Source organism: Scylla paramamosain, chromosome 35, assembly GCF_035594125.1.
Source record: "Scylla paramamosain isolate STU-SP2022 chromosome 35, ASM3559412v1, whole genome shotgun sequence".
Lineage (NCBI taxonomy): Eukaryota > Metazoa > Arthropoda > Malacostraca > Decapoda > Portunidae > Scylla > Scylla paramamosain.
Window position 1 is genome coordinate 10394963 of NC_087185.1, and position 18449 is coordinate 10413411.

The window sequence follows — 18449 nt, forward strand, 5'->3', positions numbered from 1 at the left end:
TGCTGTTCTTTTTATCCTTATAGAATGATATTTCGTGATTTGGTACCTGTGGAAAAAAAAAAAAAAATATATATATATATATATATATATATATATATATATATATATATATATATATATATATATATATATATATATATATATATATATATATATATATATATATATATATATATATATATATATATATATATATATATATATATATATATATATATATATATATATATATATATATATATATATATATATATATATATATATATATATATATATAATAATAATAATAATAATAATAATAACAAACGTTTCTCTTAATGCTCTTCCGTTGCTCCAAATAGGGTACTTTCCTTGAAATTTAGTGATTTTGTACATAATGAACTCAAAAACACTCATAATACATTTTCAATAATGTTATTTTGTTCCTACATAACATTTTTTTTTTTTTTTGCATGCCTCTTAGTATTTTTGTACTTAAGGAGCACTCAAGCTATGTTTTTGGCAATGTTGTTTTATGTTCCCTTATAGGGTGCTTTCCATTCTATATAGTGGTTTGGTACCTTACCGTCAGTAAATTACACAAAACACACAGTTTCTTGTAATGTTACTTTACTTCTTTAATAATGGATTTTGCATGCATTTTGGCTTTTTGATACGTAATAATGTGAAAATCATTTAATATGCACGTTTTAGATAGCAATTGTTGGGTTGTCTATAAGAGTTATCTTCACACCTTTTAGCGTTTCGGTACCTAAGAAACTCAAGAACACTCTTAACATCCTTTCTTTTCTCTAGTAAAGGGTGATTTGTTTTTATTTTTGCGTTTTTGTGGGTAACAAGCTCAAAAACACTCAAAATAAACGTTTTTGGCAATGTTTTTCTCTTTTTGCGTGTTGGTATATAAGTTGACCAAAAACAGTGAGAAGAGAAATTTTATTCCCATTTTTAGTGGTTTCCATTTTTCTTTAGCACTTTGGTGTTTAACAAGCTAAAAAAAAAAAAAAAAAAAAACACTGAAAAGACACGTTGCGGATAATAAGACTAGCATGCATTTTAGCTTTCATACCTAACATTGTGAAAAAAAAAAACATTCAAAATACACGTATTTGGTATTGTTGTTGTTTTTCTCCATATTCATGCGTTTAATCGTTTTAGTAACAAAAAAAAAGTAAAAAACACTCATAATACATGTTTCTCGTAATGTTCTTTCCTTTCCTCGTATAGGATACTTTGCATGCATTTTGGCGCTTTGATACGTAACAATTTGAAAAATACTCAAAGCACAAGTTTTTGTAAAGTTGTTGTTTTCCATATAAAATGCTATTCACACTTTTTTTTTTTTTTTTTGCCTTTTGGAACATAAACATCATAAAATATGTCATATTACACGTTTCTCGTTATTTCCTTTGCTTTGCTTTGTATGTATTTTGGCTTTGGTTCGTAAAATCTGAAAACCATTCAAAATACACGTTTTTCGCAAAACAATATTTTTGATGCGTTTTAGCGTTTCAGGAAGAAACTTAAATATACTGAAAAACACATTTTTTTAGTAATGTTTTTTTTTTTTTTTTTTATCTATTCCCTTATAAGGTGCATTTCATGCAGTTTAGCGTTTTGCTGCCTGACACGCTGAAAAAAAAGTGACACTTTTATGGTAATGTTGTTTCATTTCCCCGTATAAGGGTTTTGTGTGTATTTCGGCGTTTTGGTACCTAATAATGTAAAAATCATTCAAAATGCACGTTTCTGATAATGTTATTTATTTTCTCTATAAAAGGGTGTTTTCCACGCGTTTTAGTGTTTTGGTAAGTAACAAGCTCAAAAATATTCAAAAGATACGTTTCTGAATATGTCGTATCATTTCCCCTTTGCATGCATTTTCGTTTGCTATGTGAAAGAAAAAAAAAATAAAACACGTTTTAGGTAGTATTATTCTGTTTCTCCATAAGTGTGCTATTCATGCCTTTTAGCGTTTTAATACCAATGATTTTCTAAAACACTCACAATAAAAGTTTTTAGTAATGTTTTTTTTTAGTTTCCCCATATAGAGTACTTTGCATATATTTTCAGAAACACCAAAGTACACGTTTTTGGTAAACTTATACTGTTTCTCTATAAAGAGTTTTTTTTTTTTTTTTGCATCCGCTTTAGCTTTTCGTTCGGAAATAGCTCAAAAACACTGAAAAAGAAACGTTTTTGGTAATGTTTTCTTTTCTATACAGTGTGTGTTCCAAGATTTTTAGTGTTATGGTGCCTCTCACGCTCAAAACCAGTCAAAAGACAAGTTTCTGGAAATTTCGTTTCCTTTCCCCACATAAGGTGCTTTGCATGGATTTTGCCATTTTTGTACCTATCAGTGTAAAATGCACTCAAAATACACGTGTTTGGTCATGTTGTACTGTTTCTCCATATAGGGTGCTATTCATGTGTTTTAGCATTTTGGTGCCTAAGAAGTAAAAAAAAAAAAAAACTCATAATAAACTTTTCTCGCAATGTCTTTTCGTTTCCCTTTATAGTGCACTTTGCATGCATATGGGCATTTTTATATGTAACAAGCACAAAAACAATCAAAATACACGTATTTAATAAGGATATATTGTTTTTTCATTAAGGGTTTTATGCATGTGTTTCAGCGTTTTGGTACGTAAGTACCTCAAAAACACTGAAAACACATTTTTTTTCTGTCTTTCTTATTTTTTCTCATATAGTCTACTTTCCAGGCTTTTTATCGTTTTCGTGCCCAGCACGCCTATAACACTTAAAAGACACGTTTCTGGAAATCTAGTTTCGTTTTCCCATATAGAGTGCTTTGCATGCATTTTGGCGTTTTCGTACCTAACTGTAAAATGCACTCAAAATACACGTTTTTGTTAATGTTGTGATTTTCCATATACAGTGATATAGATATAAAAGAGATAGATCTAAGAAGATCAAAAACACCTAATGTCCTTTCTTTTCCCCATATAAGGTATAAAGTATTTTGGATTTATTTATTTATTTATTTTATTTTATTTTTTTTTGTACGTAATAAGCTGAAAAACACATGTTTTCCTGTTTCTCCATTAAAGGTTTTCTTGCATCCGTTTTAGCGTTTTGGTTCGTAACCGGATCAAAAACACTGAAAAGAGACGTTTTTGGTATTTCATATATATATATATATATATATATATATATATATATATATATATATATATATATATATATATATATATATATATATATATATATATATATATATATATATATATATATATATATATATATATATATATATATATATATATATATATATATTTACGCTAAAACGGATGCAAAAAAATCTTTAATGAAGAAACAGGAAAACATTATCAAAAGAATTAAATGCATCTAAAGCCCTCTTAATGATGAAACGAAATGACATTACGTTTCTTCTGTTGTTTTTGTGTTAGAAACCAAAACACTATAAAAAGGCACCATATTTGGAAATAAAAATAAATAAATAAATAAATAAATAAAAAAACTAGCAAAAGCGCGTCTATAGAGTATTTTTTGACCTTATGTACCAAAACGCTAAAATGCGTCCAAAATAACCATCATAAAGTAACGTGTATTTCATAGATAAAAAAAAATAAATAAAAAAATGGCTATTTCTAGTGTTTTTCAGCTTCTTACGTACAAAAAGACCAAAATGTATGCAAAGCGCCCTATATGATGAAGCAAAACGACATTACAAAAACACGTATTATGAGTGTTTTTGAGTTTCTTAGGTACCAAAACGCTACAAAGCGTGAACAGCACTCTTAATGGAGAAAAAGAATATTACTTTTTTTTTTTTTTTTTTGTGTGTGTGTGTGTGTGTGTGTGTGTGTGTGTGTATTTTTAACCATCTCAGGTACCGAAACGACAAAATGCATGCAAAAGCATCCTATATGGGGAAAGATATTACGAGAAACGTGTATTATGAGTGATTTTGCGCTTCTTAGGCACGAAAATGCTAAAACGCATGAGTAGCACACTGTTTGGAGAAACAGTACATAATTACGAAAAAAAACGTGTAATTTGAGTGTTTTTCACATTGTTAGGTTATAAAATGCCAAAGTGCTTGCAAATTCCTCTACAGGGGTAAATGAAACGACATGACAAGAAAAATATCTTTTGTATTTTTTCAACACATCCTAATTAGCATGGAAAGTACCCTATATGAGAATACAACATAACATCACCAAAAACGTGTCTTTTAAGCGTTTTTATGCTTCTTACGTTCCAAAATGCTAAAACACATCCAAAACACATTTTATGGAGGAACAGAATAACGTCACCAAAAACGTGTATTTTGAGTGTTTTTGAGCTTGTTACATACAAAAACACCAAAAAACATGCAAAGGACCCTGTATGGGGAAACGAAAGGAAAGTACGAGAAACGTGTATTATGAGTGTCTGAGTATCTTAAAGTACAAAACATTAAATGAACTGAATAGCACTCTTAATGGAGAAACATAATAACATTACCAAAAACGTGGTTTTGAGTGTTTTTCACCATGTTATGTAACGAAACACTAAAAATGCATGCATAGCACCCTATATGGCGAAACCAAAGGACATTACGAAAAACGTGTATTATAAGTGTTTTAGAGCTTCTTAGGTACCAAAACGCTAATACGCATAAATAGCGTTCTATGGAGAAAAATAACATTACCAAAAACGTGTAATTAAAATATTCTTTATAGTGTTAGGTACCAAAACGCCAAAATGGATGCAAAATTCCCTATAGAGGGAAATGAAACTAATTCCAGAAACGTCTTTTGCGTGATTTTCAGCATAAGCAACAAAACCCTAAATAGCATTCAAAACACCGGATATGGGAATACAAAACAACATCACCAAAAACGTGTCTTTTGAATATTTTCAAAATCCTTAAAACGCATGTAAAACACCCTTTATAGAGAAAAGAATAACATTACAAAAAAAAGAACTTTTTTTCTTTTCCTTACAAAAACGCCAGAATACATGGAAAACACTCTATATGGAGAAACAAAAGGACATTACGAGACACGTGTATTATTTTAGGAGCAAAGGCTCCTATGTGCCGAAACGAAAGGACATTACGAGAAAAGATGTGTTTTGAATGTTTTTGAGAGTGGTAGGCACCAAACCGCCAGATAGCAGGGGAATAACCCTATATGGGAATAAAAACATCACCAAGAAAGTGTCTTTTGAGTGTTTTTGAGCTTCTTATGTACCAAAACGTTAAAACGCATACAAAATTTGTGGAGAAACACAATAACGTGAATTTTGAGTCTTTTTAGCTTGTTATCTAAAAAAAAAAAACCGCCAAGATGATTGCAAAGCACCATACTCGTATATGGAAAAAAGAAAGTATATTTTGAGAAATGTGCATTTTTTTTTTTTTTTTTGTTTCTTAGGTACCAAAACGCTAATGCTTGTGAACAGCACTCTTCATGGAGAAACAGAACAATATTATCAAAAACATATTTTTAAGCGTTTTTAACATTGTTAAAGGAACGTATCTTTTCAGTGTTTATGAACGTGTTGAGCACCAAAAGACTAAAAGAATGCAAAGCACCAAATATGGAAAAACAAAACGACTTATCCAAAAACGTGCATTTTGAGTGTTTTTGAGCTAGTTATGTACCAAAACGCTAAAACACATGTAAAATACCCTTTATGGGGAACAGAACAACTTTATCAAAAAAGTGTGTTTAGAGTTTTTGAGCTTGTTATATAGAAAAACGTCAAAATGGATGCAAAGTATCTTATATAATGAACCGAAAAGATATTACGAGAAACGAGTAATTTGAGTGTTTTAGAGCTTCGTAGGTACCTAAAGAGGAATAGCACTCTATATTAATAAAAAGATCAAAATTACCAAAAAAGTGTATTTTGAGTTTTTTTTTTTTTTTTTTTTTTTTTACAATGTTATGTACTAAAACGCTAAAATGTATGTGAAGCACCATGTACTGGGCAACGAAACGACATTTCCAGTAACATGTCTTTTGAATGTTTATAGCCATGCTTGGCACGAAAACACAAAAAAGCATCGAAAGCTCACTATATAGGAAATGAAACCATGTAACTTTTGAATGTTTTTGAGCTACTTACCTACTAAGATCCTAAAACATATGCAAAACACGCTTGACAGAGAAACAGAAAAAAAATAGTATAGTGAACGTTTTTGAGCCTGTTACGTAGAAAAAAAATAAAATGCATGGAAAGCACTATTAGGAAACGAAAAAAAAAAAACATTACAAGAACCATGTATTATGAGAGTTTTAGAGCTTTTTAGATACTAAAACGCTAAAAAGGATGAAAGATAAAAAATAAAATGACCAAAAAATATGCTTTTAGAGTGTTTTTTTTCACATTATGTACCAAAACGCTAAAATGTTTGAAAATCACCCCATATGGAGAAAAGAAAGGAATTTATGAGAAACGTATATTATGTATGTTTTGAGTTTCTTTGGTACCAAATCGCTAAAACGTGTGAATACCTGCTATGTTGAAAAACCGAACACCATTTCCAAAAACATGTATTTTCAGTGCATCCAAACCATACTATATGTGGAAAGGAAACTAAACGTGCATTAACGTTTTGGTACATATGAAGCTGAAAACACTCAAAATACACACACACACACACACACACACACACACACACACACATATATATATATATATATATATATATATATATATATATATATATATATATATATATATATATATATATATATATATATATATATATATATATATATATATATATATATATATATATATATATATATATATATATATATATATATATATATATATATATATATATATATGTGTGTGTGTGTGTGTGTGTGTGTGTGTGTGTGTGTGTATTTTGAGTGTTTTCAGCTTCATATGTACCAAAACGTTAATGCACGTTTAGTTTCCTTTCCACATATATATATATATATATATATATATATATATATATATATATATATATATATATATATATATATATATATATATATATATATATATATATATATATATATATATATATATATATATATATATATATATATATATATATATATATATATATATATATATATATATATATATATATATATATATATATATATATATATATATATATATATATATATATATATATATATATATATATATATATATATATAGTTATTTATTTATAATGATATTTTGTTTTCGCGTGCTTTCCGTGCTTTTTAGTTTTTTGGTGCATAATATGTTCAAAACACCCATATGACACGTTCCTTGTTATATCGTTTCATTACCGTTAAATAGAGTGCTTTGCATGCATTTTTTTTGCGTTTTAATACCTAACAATCTTTTAAAAAAATTCAAAACACACGTTTTTGGCAATACTGTTCTATTTCTCCATGAAGGGCGTTTTGCATGCGTTTTAACGTTTTAATATGTAATATGCTGAAAAAAAAACAAAGAAAAGATACTTTTTTTTTTAGTATTGTGTTTTCTTCTCCTATAAAGGGAATTTTTGCATACACCGGTGATTTGGTACCTAACAAGCTTAAAAAAAAAGAAAAAAAAAAAACAGAAAAGACACGTTTTTGGTAACGTTGTTTTCTTTTACCATTAAATGTGTCGTGCATGGAATTTGGCGTTAATTACATTCAATATACATGTTTTTTTTTTTTATGTTGTTTTACTTATCCATATAAAATGCCATAAACTTGTCTTAGCCTTTTCTCACCTAAAAATCCGAAAAAAATTCCTAATACACGTTTCTGTTAATATCGTTTCGTTTCACCATATCGGTTCCTTTGCTTGCATTTTTGGCGTTTTGTTAACTAACAAGCTAAAAAAAATGAAAAAAAAACATTTTTGCTATTTTTTTTCCCAATAAAAGGTGTTTTGGACGCGATTTAGCGTTTTGGTAAGTAAGAAACTAAAAAAAAAAAATCAAAAGACACGTTTTTCATAATGTTTTGTTTTCAAATACAGATTGTTTTCCATGCTCTTTATCGTTTGTTGCCTAATATGCTCAAAAACACGCATGTAACATGTTTCTGGTGATGTCGTTTCCTTAACCCAAATAAGTTGCTTTGCATGCATTTTGGAGTTTTGCTAACTAGCTGTAAGACACTTATAACACAGGTTTGGTAATCTTCTGTTTCTCCATAAAGGATGTTTTGCATGCATTTTAGCGTTTTGATACATAAGAAGAAAAACACTCAAACGACACGTTTTTTACAATGTTGTTTGTTTTCCCCAAATAGGGTGATTTGCATCCACTTTAGCGTTTTGGTAAAAATAAGCTAGAAAATACTCAGGTTTCCTGTAATGTCATTTCGTTACCCTAAATAGAGTGCTTTACGTGCATTTTGGCGTTTTAGTAACTAAAAAGCTGGATAACACTCAAAATACACATTTTTGGTAATGTTCTATTTCTCCATAAAAAAAAAAGCACTTTGCATGCGTTATAGCGATTTGGTACGCAAGAAGTCGTAAAACACTCAATAGACAAGTTTTAGTAATGTTCTTTTCTTTTCCCATAAAGGATGTTTTGCATGCACTTTGGCGCTTTTGTACCTAACAAGCTCAAAAAACTTTTAATACACGTTTTTGGTTAATGTTGTTCATTTTTTCTTCATGTAGAGTTTCTTCATGTATGTATTTTGGCGTTTTCGTACCTAACATGAGGAAAAACACTCATAGTACATGTACATTACATAGTACATTACAACATAGGTAATGTTGTTCTGCTTCTTTATATATGGTTCTTTGAATGCATTTTCGAGTTTTAGTATCTAATAGGTGGTAAAACCCTCATAATACAAGTTTTTCATAATGTTACTCCGTTTCTCCATATAGAGTGTTATTCATGTATTTTAGCATTTTATTGCATAAGAAGTTGAAAAAGACATAACATTTCTGTTAAAATCGTTTCTTTTCCCAATGTCTGGTAATTTGCATGCATTTTGGTGTTTTGGTATCTAACAAGCTCAAAAACACTCAAAAGAAATATTTTTTGCTGATGTTTTTGTTCCTCCATAAACGGTGTTTTGAATGCGTTTTAGCAGTTTGGTGCGTAAGAAGCACTCAAATGACATGTTTTTCATCAAGCATTTTTATTTTTCCATATAGAGTGTTTTCTACTTTTTTTTTTTTAGCATTTGATGCCTTACATAATAATAATAATAAAAAGCACATTTCTGGTAATGTTATTTCCTTACCCAAATAAGGTGATTTGCATGCATTTTCGGGTTTTGCTTCCTAACTTTGTGGAAAATATTAAAAATAAAACTCATGATTTTGTTAATGTTGTTCTGTTTTTCCATAAGTGGTGTTTTCCACGCGTTGTAACGTTTTGGTACATAAGAAGCAGAAAACACACAGAAGAAGTTTTTTATAATGTTGTTTGATTGTCCCAAATACGGTTCTTTGCATGCACTTTAGTGTTTTGTTAAGTAACAAGCACAAAAATAATAATATCTTTTCATTTCCCAATATCATTTAATTTGCATGCATTTTGGCGTTTTAGTACCTAACAAGTTTAAAAACACTCAAAATACCAGTTTTTGGTAATGATGTTTTGTTTTCCCATTGAGTTTTTGAGCGTTTTAGCGATTTGGTACGTAATAAGCTCAAAACACTCAAAAGACAGGTTTTTGATAATGTTGGTATCTTTTCTTTTCCGGTAATATAAGTTTTATATTCTTTTTACCCTTTTGGTGTCTAATATGCAGAAAAAAAAAAAAACTCAAATGGGGCGTTTCATGTAATGTCGTTTCATTACACAAAGTAGGGTGTTTTGCATGTATTTTGTCGTTTTGGTACCTAATAAGCTGAAAAACACTCAAAACACACGTTAGTTGTCAATAAAGACGTGTTGCATGCGTTTTAGAGTTTTCGTACGTAAGAAAATGAGTAAAAAAAAAAAACATTTATAAGAGTTTTCGGTAAAGTTCTTTTCTTTTTCAATACAGATTCTTTTGCATGCAGTTTGGCGTTTTGGTACCTGAGAAAAAGAATACATGTTTTTTGGTAATATTTTTTTGTTTTTTTTGGTAATATTCTTCTGTTTCTTCTTATAAGGTACTTTGTATGTATTTTGGAGTTTTAATATTTAACATCGGGAAAAAAAATCTCATAATATACGTTTTTGGTAATGTTGTGTTTCTCGATATTGACTGCTGTTCATGTATTTTAGGATTTTGGTAAAAAAAGAAGGTAAAAAAATAAAAACAATAATAATACACTTTTCTGTTAATATCTTTTCGTTTCCCGAAGTTGGGTAATGTTTTCTTTTTCCATATAGAGTGTTTTCCATACTTTATAGCGCTTTGATTACTAATATACTGAAAAACACCCAAATGACACGTTTGTGGTGATGTTCCGTTATCCCAAACAGGGTGGTTTGCATGCATTTTTTGGTTTTGCTATATAACAAGATGAAAAACACTTAAAACACACGTTTTTAATCATGTCGTCCTGTTTCTTCATATATGCTTTATATGAGTTTTGCCGATTTGGTATGTAACATAGGGATAAACACTCATAATACACATTTTTGGTAATGTTGTTCTGTTTCTCAATGCAGACTGGTATTCACAAGTTTTAGCCTTTTGGCACATAAGAAGCTGAAAAAAGCTGATAATACTTGTTTTCGTTAATATCGTTTAATTTCTAAATATCATGTGATTTGCATGCATTTTTGCATGCATACTCAAAACACCCGTTATTGGTTATGCTGTCCTGTTTCTCCATAAAGAGTATTTTGCAAACGTTTTAGGGTTTTGGTGCATTAGCTCAAAAAAAAATCAAGACACATTTTGATAATGTTTTGTTCTCCCATGTTTTCTATGTTTTTTTTAGCGTTTTTGTGCCTAATATGGTCAAAAATACCCATATGACACGTTTTTGGTAATATCGTCTTGTTGTTCAAATTAGCGTGCTTTGCAAGCATTTTAGCGTTTTGATCCTAACAAGTTGGGAAACACTCGAAACATACGTTTTTGGTAAGGCTGTTCTGTTTCTCCATGATGGATGTTTTACATACGTTTTTGTACCTAAGAAGCTGAAAGCATTAAAAACACACGTTTTAGGTAATGTTTTATTTTTTTTTCCCCATATAGGATGCTTTGCATGCACTTTGGCGTTTTGGTACCTAAGAAATTCGAAAACACTTATAATATACGTTTTTGGTAAGGTTGTTGTAATTCTTTTTATAGGGTGCATTGTTTGCATTTTGGCGTTTTGGAATAACTGAAAAACTCTCATAATACACGGTTTATGTAATGCTGCTTCTCCATATAGAGTGTTTTGGGGTTTTGGTATCATAATACACATTTCTGTTAGAATCGTTTCGTTTCCCCATATCGGGCCCTTTGCATGGATTTTGGCGTGTTGTTATCTAAGAACCTCAAAACAATTAAAACACACTTTTTTTGCTAATGTTGCATTAATGCATTTTAGCGTTTGATGGTTAATACGCTCAAAAAACACCTCAATTACACGTTGTTACCCCAAATAGAGTGGTTTGCATGCATATTAACGTTTTGTTATTTAATAAGCTGAAAAATCTCAAAGTACACGCTTTTGTAAAAAAAAAAAAAAATCTCATAAAGGATGTTTTGAATGCGTTTTAGCGCTTTAGTACGTAAGATAAAAACAAAACAAAAATACTCAAAAACATGTTTTTATTTATTTATTTATCTTTATTTTTTTTTACATATAAGGTGCTTTGCATATAAAAACACTGAAAAGACACCTTTTTAGTAATGCTGTTATCTTTTCCCATATAAAATGCCTTGCATGAACTGTTGCATTTTAGTACCTAAGAAAATAACACGTTTTTCGTAATGTTTTTCTGTTTCTCCCTATAGATTACTATTCATATGTTTTATCGGTTTGTTACCTAAGAAGGTGGAAAATACTCATAAAACAAAATTCTGTTAATATCGTTTCGTTTCCCCATATCGGGACATTTGCATGCATTTTTGCGTTTTGGTACCTATTAAGCTGGAAAACACTTAAGTTATGGGTAAAGTTTCCCCATAAAGGATATATTGCTCGCGTTTTATTGTTTTGGTACGTACTCGTAAGAAGCTGAAAATACTCAAAAGTCACGTTTATTTTGATGTTTTCTTTTTCCCAAATAGTGTTTTATAAACTATTCTGCGTTTTGTTGCCTAATACGCTCAAAAACACCCAAATGACACGTTTCTGGTAAAGTCCTTTCGTTACCCCCAAATAGGGTGTTTTGCAAGCATTTTGGAGTTTTGGTAAATACCAAGCAAGAAAAAACTGAAAACACATGTTTTTGGTCATGTTCTGATTCTCCATAAAGGGTGTTTTCCACGCGTTTTAGCGTTTTGGTACGTAAGAAGCTAAAAAAGAAAAAAAAAACACTGATAAGACACGTTTTTGGCAATGTTCTCTTCTTTTCCCATATCGGGTGCTTTGCATGCACTTTGGAATTTGTGTTACCTAACAAGATCAAAAACATTCATGATACACGTATTTGGTAATCTTTTTTTTTTTTTCATAGAGTTCTTTGCATGTATTTCGTCGTTTTGGTACGCATTATGGGGAAAAAACTCATAATAAACGTTTTTGGTGGTGTTATTCGGTTTCCCCATATAGACTGATATTAACGTGTTCTAGCGTTTTGCTACATAAGCTGTAAAAGAATCATAAAACACTTTTGTATTAATATCGTTTCGCTTCCCAATATCAGTTAATTTGCATACATTTTGGCGTTGTGTTACCTAACAAGCTCAAAACTTTTAAAACTTCCGTTTTTAGTAATGTAGTTCTTTTTCCTCCTACAGGGTATTTTGCACACGTTTTAACTTTTTTGGTACGTAAGAGGCTCAAAAAGCCTCTTACTTACCAAAAAGTTAAAACGCGTGCAAAATACCTCAAAAGACACTTAAAAGACACTTTTATAATAATGACGTTTATATATATATATATATATATATATATATATATATATATATATATATATATATATATATATATATATATATATATATATATATATATATATATATATATATATATATATATATATAGAGTGTTTTCCATTCCTTTTAGGCGTTTTGGTGACTAATATGCTAAGAAATAACCAAATGACACGTTTCTGGTAATGTCGTTACTTTATCTCATAGAGGGTTTGCATGCAGCTTTTGTACCTAGCAAGCTCAAAAACACTCAAAATACTCGTTTTTGTCAATGTTGTTCTGTTTATCCGTAAAGGGTGTTTTGCATGATGTTTTAGCGTTTTGGTACGTAAGATGAAAAAAAAAACACTCAAAAGATATGTTTTCGGTTATGTTTACTTTTTTTTTCCATTTAGGTTTGTTTTGCATTCCCTTTAGCGTTTTGGTACCTAACAACCTCAAAAAATACTCAATACACATTTTTTGGTAATGTTGCTTTGTTTCTTCATATAGGGTGCTTTGTATGCATTTTTGCATTTTGGTACCTAATATGAGGAAAAACACTCATAATAAAAGTTTTGGTAATGTTCTATTTCTCTATATAGGGTGCTATTCACGTGTTTAAGCGTGTTGGTACATAAAAAGCTGAAAAACACTCATAATAGAAGTTTCTGTTAATATCGTTTTGTTTCCCAATGTCGGGTGATTTTCATGCATTTTGGTGTTTTGTTACCTAACATGCTCTAAAAAATCTCAAAGTACACTTTTTTGCCAATGTTTTTTTTTTTTCTGTTTCTCCATGAAGAGTGTTTTGTATGCGTTTCAGTGTTTTGGTAAAAAGCTGAGAAATACTCAAAACACAATTTTTTTGTAATGTTTGCTTTTCCCATACAGGATGCTCTGCATGCACTTTAGCATTTTGATACCTAACAAGCTCAAAATTATTGTTAATACACATTTTTGGTAATGTTGTTTTATTTCTTCATATAGGGTGCTTTGCATGAACTTTACCGTTTTGGTACCTTACAAACTCAAAAATATTCATAATACACGTTATTGGTGATATTGTTCTGTTTTTCCATATATTGTGCTATTCACGTGTTTTAGCATTTTCTTACCTATGAAGTTCAAAAACACTTATAATACATATTTATGTAATATCGTTTCGTTTCTCAGTATGTACTGCATGTATTTTGGCGTTCTCGTACCTAACAAGCTCAAAACTTTCAATACACCCGTTTTTGGTACTGCTGTTCTGTTTCTTCATCGATGGTGTTATCCATGCGTTTTAGCACGTTTGGTACGTAAGAAACTCAAAAAGTTTCAAAAGACACATTTTTAATAATGTTCTTTTCTTTTCCCAAATGGAGTGTTCTCCAAGGATTTAGCGTTTGGCGTCTAATATGCTCAAAACTCCCAAATGACACGTTTCTGTTAAAGTCATTCCGTTACCCGATTGAGGGTGTTTTGCATGCTTATTGGTGTTTTGTTACCTAAGGAGCTTAGAAACTCTAAAATGCATGTTTTTGGTAATGTTCTTTTTCTCCATAAAGGTTATTTTCCATGCGTTTTAGCGTTTTGTTACGTAATGAACTAAAAACAAAACATTCAAAATTGACGTTTTTAATAAAGTTGTTTTCTTCCGATATAGGGTACTTTGCATGCAGTTTGGCGATTTCAATGTTCACCACCAGCTTTGGCAACACCCTACTCGTATTCCTGACCGTCTTGGAGATACGCCCAACATTCTTGACCTTTTCCTGACCTCTAATCCTTCTGCTTATGCTTCACCCTTTCTTCTCCGTTGGGCTCCTCCGATCGCAATCTCATATCTTTATCTTGTCCTATCACTCCAATCCCTCCTCAGGATCCCCCTAAGCGAAGGTGCCTCTGGCGTTTTGCCTCTGCTAGTTGGGGGGACCTGAGGAGGTATTTTGCTGATTTTCCTTGGAATGACTACTGCTTCCGTGTCAGAAACCCGTCTTTGTGTGCTGAGCGCATAACAGAGGTGATAGTGTTTGATATGGAGGCGTACATTCCTCACTCTTTTTCTCGTCCTAAACCTTCTAAACCTTGGTTTAACATAGCTTGTTCTCGTGCTATACATGATAGAGAGGTGGCCCACAAAAGGTACTTAAGCCTTCCTTCACCAGAATCTCATGCACTTTATATTTCTGCCCGGAACCATGCCAAGTTTGTTCTCCAACTAGCCAAAAACTCCTTCATTAACAAAAAATGTCAAAACCTTTCAAGATCTAACTCCCCTCGTGATTTCTGGCATCTAGCCAAAAATATCTCCAATAACTTTGCTTCTTCTTCTTTCCCTCCTCTACTTCAACCAGATGGCACCACTGCTATCACATCTATTTCTAAAGCTGAACTCTTTGCTCAAACCTTTGCTAAAAACCCTACCTTGGACGATTCTGGGCTTGTTCCTCCCTTTCCTCCACCCTCTGACTACTTCATGCCACATATTAAAATTCTTCGCAAAGATGTTTTCCATGCCCTCGCTGGCCTAAACCCTCGGAAGGCTTATGGACCTGATGGGGTCCCTCCTATTGTTCTCCGAAACTGTGCCTCCGTGCTTGCACCTTGCCTAGTCAAACTCTTTCAGCTCTGTCTGTCAACATCTACCTTTCCTTGTTGCTTGAAGTTTGCCTACATTCAACCTGTTCCTAAAAAGGGTAACCGCTCTAATCCCTCAAACTACCGTCCTTTGCTTTAATTTCCTGCTTATCTAAAGTTTTTGAATCTATCCTCAACAGGAAGATTCTTAAACATCTATCACTTTACAACCTTCTATCTGATCGCCAGTATGGGTTCCGTCACGGCCGCTCTACTGGTGATCTTCTGGCTTTCCTTGCTGAGTCTTGGTCATCCTCTTTTAGAGACTTTGGTGAAACTTTTGCTGTTGCCTTGGCACAAAGTTTTTTTTTCCAAACTACCCTCCTACGGTTTCTATCCTTCTCTCTGTAACTTCATCTCAAGTTTCCTTTCTGACCGTTCTATTGCTGCTGTGGTAGACGGTCACTGTTCTCCTAAATCTATTAACAGTGATGTTCCTCAGGGTTCTGTCCTGTCACCCACTCTCTTCTTATTATTAATTAATGATCTTCTAAACCAAACTTCTTGTCCTACCCACTCCTATGCTGATGATACCACCCTGCATTTTTCCACGTCTTTTCATAGACGTCCAACCCTTCAGGAGGTAAACATATCACGCAGGGAAGCCACAGAACGCCTGACTTCTGATCTTTCTAAAATTTCTGATTGGGGCAGAGCAAACTTGGTATTGTTCAATGCCTCAAAAACTCAATTCCTCCATCTATCAACTCGACACAACCTTCCAGACAACTATCCATTCTTCTTCAATGACACTCAACTGTCCCCCTCTTCTACAATGAACATCCTCAGTCTGTCCTTTACTTATAATCTGAACTGGAAACTTCACATCTCATCTCTGGCTAAAACAGCTTCTATGAAGTTAGGTGTTCTGAGACGTCTCCGCCAGTTTTTCTCACCCCCACAGCTGCTAACTCTGTACAAGGGCCTTATCCGTCCATGTATGGAGTATGCTTCACATGTCTGGAGGGTTTCTACTCATACTGCTCTTCTAGACAGGGTGGAATCAAGAGCTTTTCGTCTCATCAACTCCTCTCCTCTAACTGACTGTCTTCAGCCCCTCTCTCACCGCCGCAATGTTGCATATCTAGCTGTCTTCTACCGCTATTTTCATGCCAGCTGCTCTTCTGATCTTGCTAACTGCATGCCTCCCCTCCTTCCACGGCCTCGCTGCACAAGACTTTCTTCTTTCTCTCACCCCTATTCTGTCCACCTCTCTAACGCAAGAGTTAACCAGTATTCTCAATCATTTATCCCTTTCTCTGGTAAACTCTGGAACTCCCTGCCTGCTTCTGTATTTCCACCTTCCTATGACTTGAATTCCTTCAAGAGGGAGGTTTCAAGACACTTATCCACCAATTCTTGACCACTGCTTTGACCCTTTTATGGGACTGGCATTTCAGTGGGCATTTTTTTCTATTAGATTTTTGTTGCCCTTGGCCAGTATCCTTCCTACATAAAAAAAAAAAAGAAACATTTATGGGAAACTTTAGGAAAAAAATCTTATTTCATTGTCTTTTAACTTGTTAGGTACTAGACCCCATATTGCATGGAAAGAAAACTATTTAATTAAGGAAACGAAACGATATTAACAGAAACGTGTATTATGAGTGTTTTTATATATTTTTTTATGTACTAAAACGCTAAAACACGTGAATATTACTCTATTTGAGAGAAAAAAAAACATTAACAAAACTAGAAGCAAAACCACCAGAAACTTGTCATTTAGGTGTTTTGAGCGTATTAGGCAGCAAAACGCTAAAAAAGCAAGGAAAACACCCTATATGGGAAAACAAGATAACATTAACAAAATCGAGTGTTTTTGAGCTTCTTACGTAACAAAACGATAAAAGGCGTCCAAAACAATATTAGCAAAAACGTATGTTCTTAGATTTTTTTTAGCTTGTTAGGTAACAAAACTCCAAGATGTATGCAAATTACCCTATATAGGTAAAAGAAACGATATTAACATAAAGGTGTATTATGTCTTTTTCAGCTTCATAGATACCAAAAGTCTAAAACACGTGAATAATACTATATTTGCAGAAACAAAACAACATTACCAAAAGCGTAGTTTATGAGTTTTTTCCCCATGATAGGTACCAAAACACCTAAAAGCATAGTGAACACCATACATAAAAAAAAAAAAAAAACAGACCAACATTACGAAAAACTTGTATGCTGAGTGTTTTTGAGCTTGTTAGATACAAAAACACCAAAGTGCATGCAAGACAACCTGTATAGGAAAAGCAATCAATATTAACAAAAACTTGTCTTTTGAGTGTTTTTCAGTTTCTTACGTACTAAAACTCTAAAACGCATGAAAAACACCCTTTATGGAGAAAGAGGACAACATTACTATAAACGCGTGTTTTGAGAGTTTTCCCGATCATTAGCTACCAAAACGCCAAAATGCAGACAGCACACTATTTGATGTAAAGAAATTATATTACCGGAAACGTGTCATTTGAGTGTTTTGACCATATTAGAAACCAACCCCACAAAAAAAAAAGAACATGGAAAACACTCTATATAGGAAAAAAATATATATAACATCGAAAATGTGTCTTTTGAATGTTTTTGAGCTTCTTACGTACCGAATTTCTAAAAAGCGTGCAAAACATCCTTTATGGTTAAATAGAACATTACCAAAAATGTGTGTTTTGAGTGTTTTTGAGCTTGTTGGGTACGAAAACGCCAAAATACACACAAATTAACGGACATTGAGAAACGAAAAGCTATTAAGAAAAAATATTATTATGAGTGTTTTTCAACATCTTATGTACGAAAACATTAAAACACGTGAATATCACTCTATATGGAGAAAAAAAGCATTAACCAAACAAATGGGTTTTTTCCTCATGTTAGATACGACAATCTATACAGAATACCATATATAAA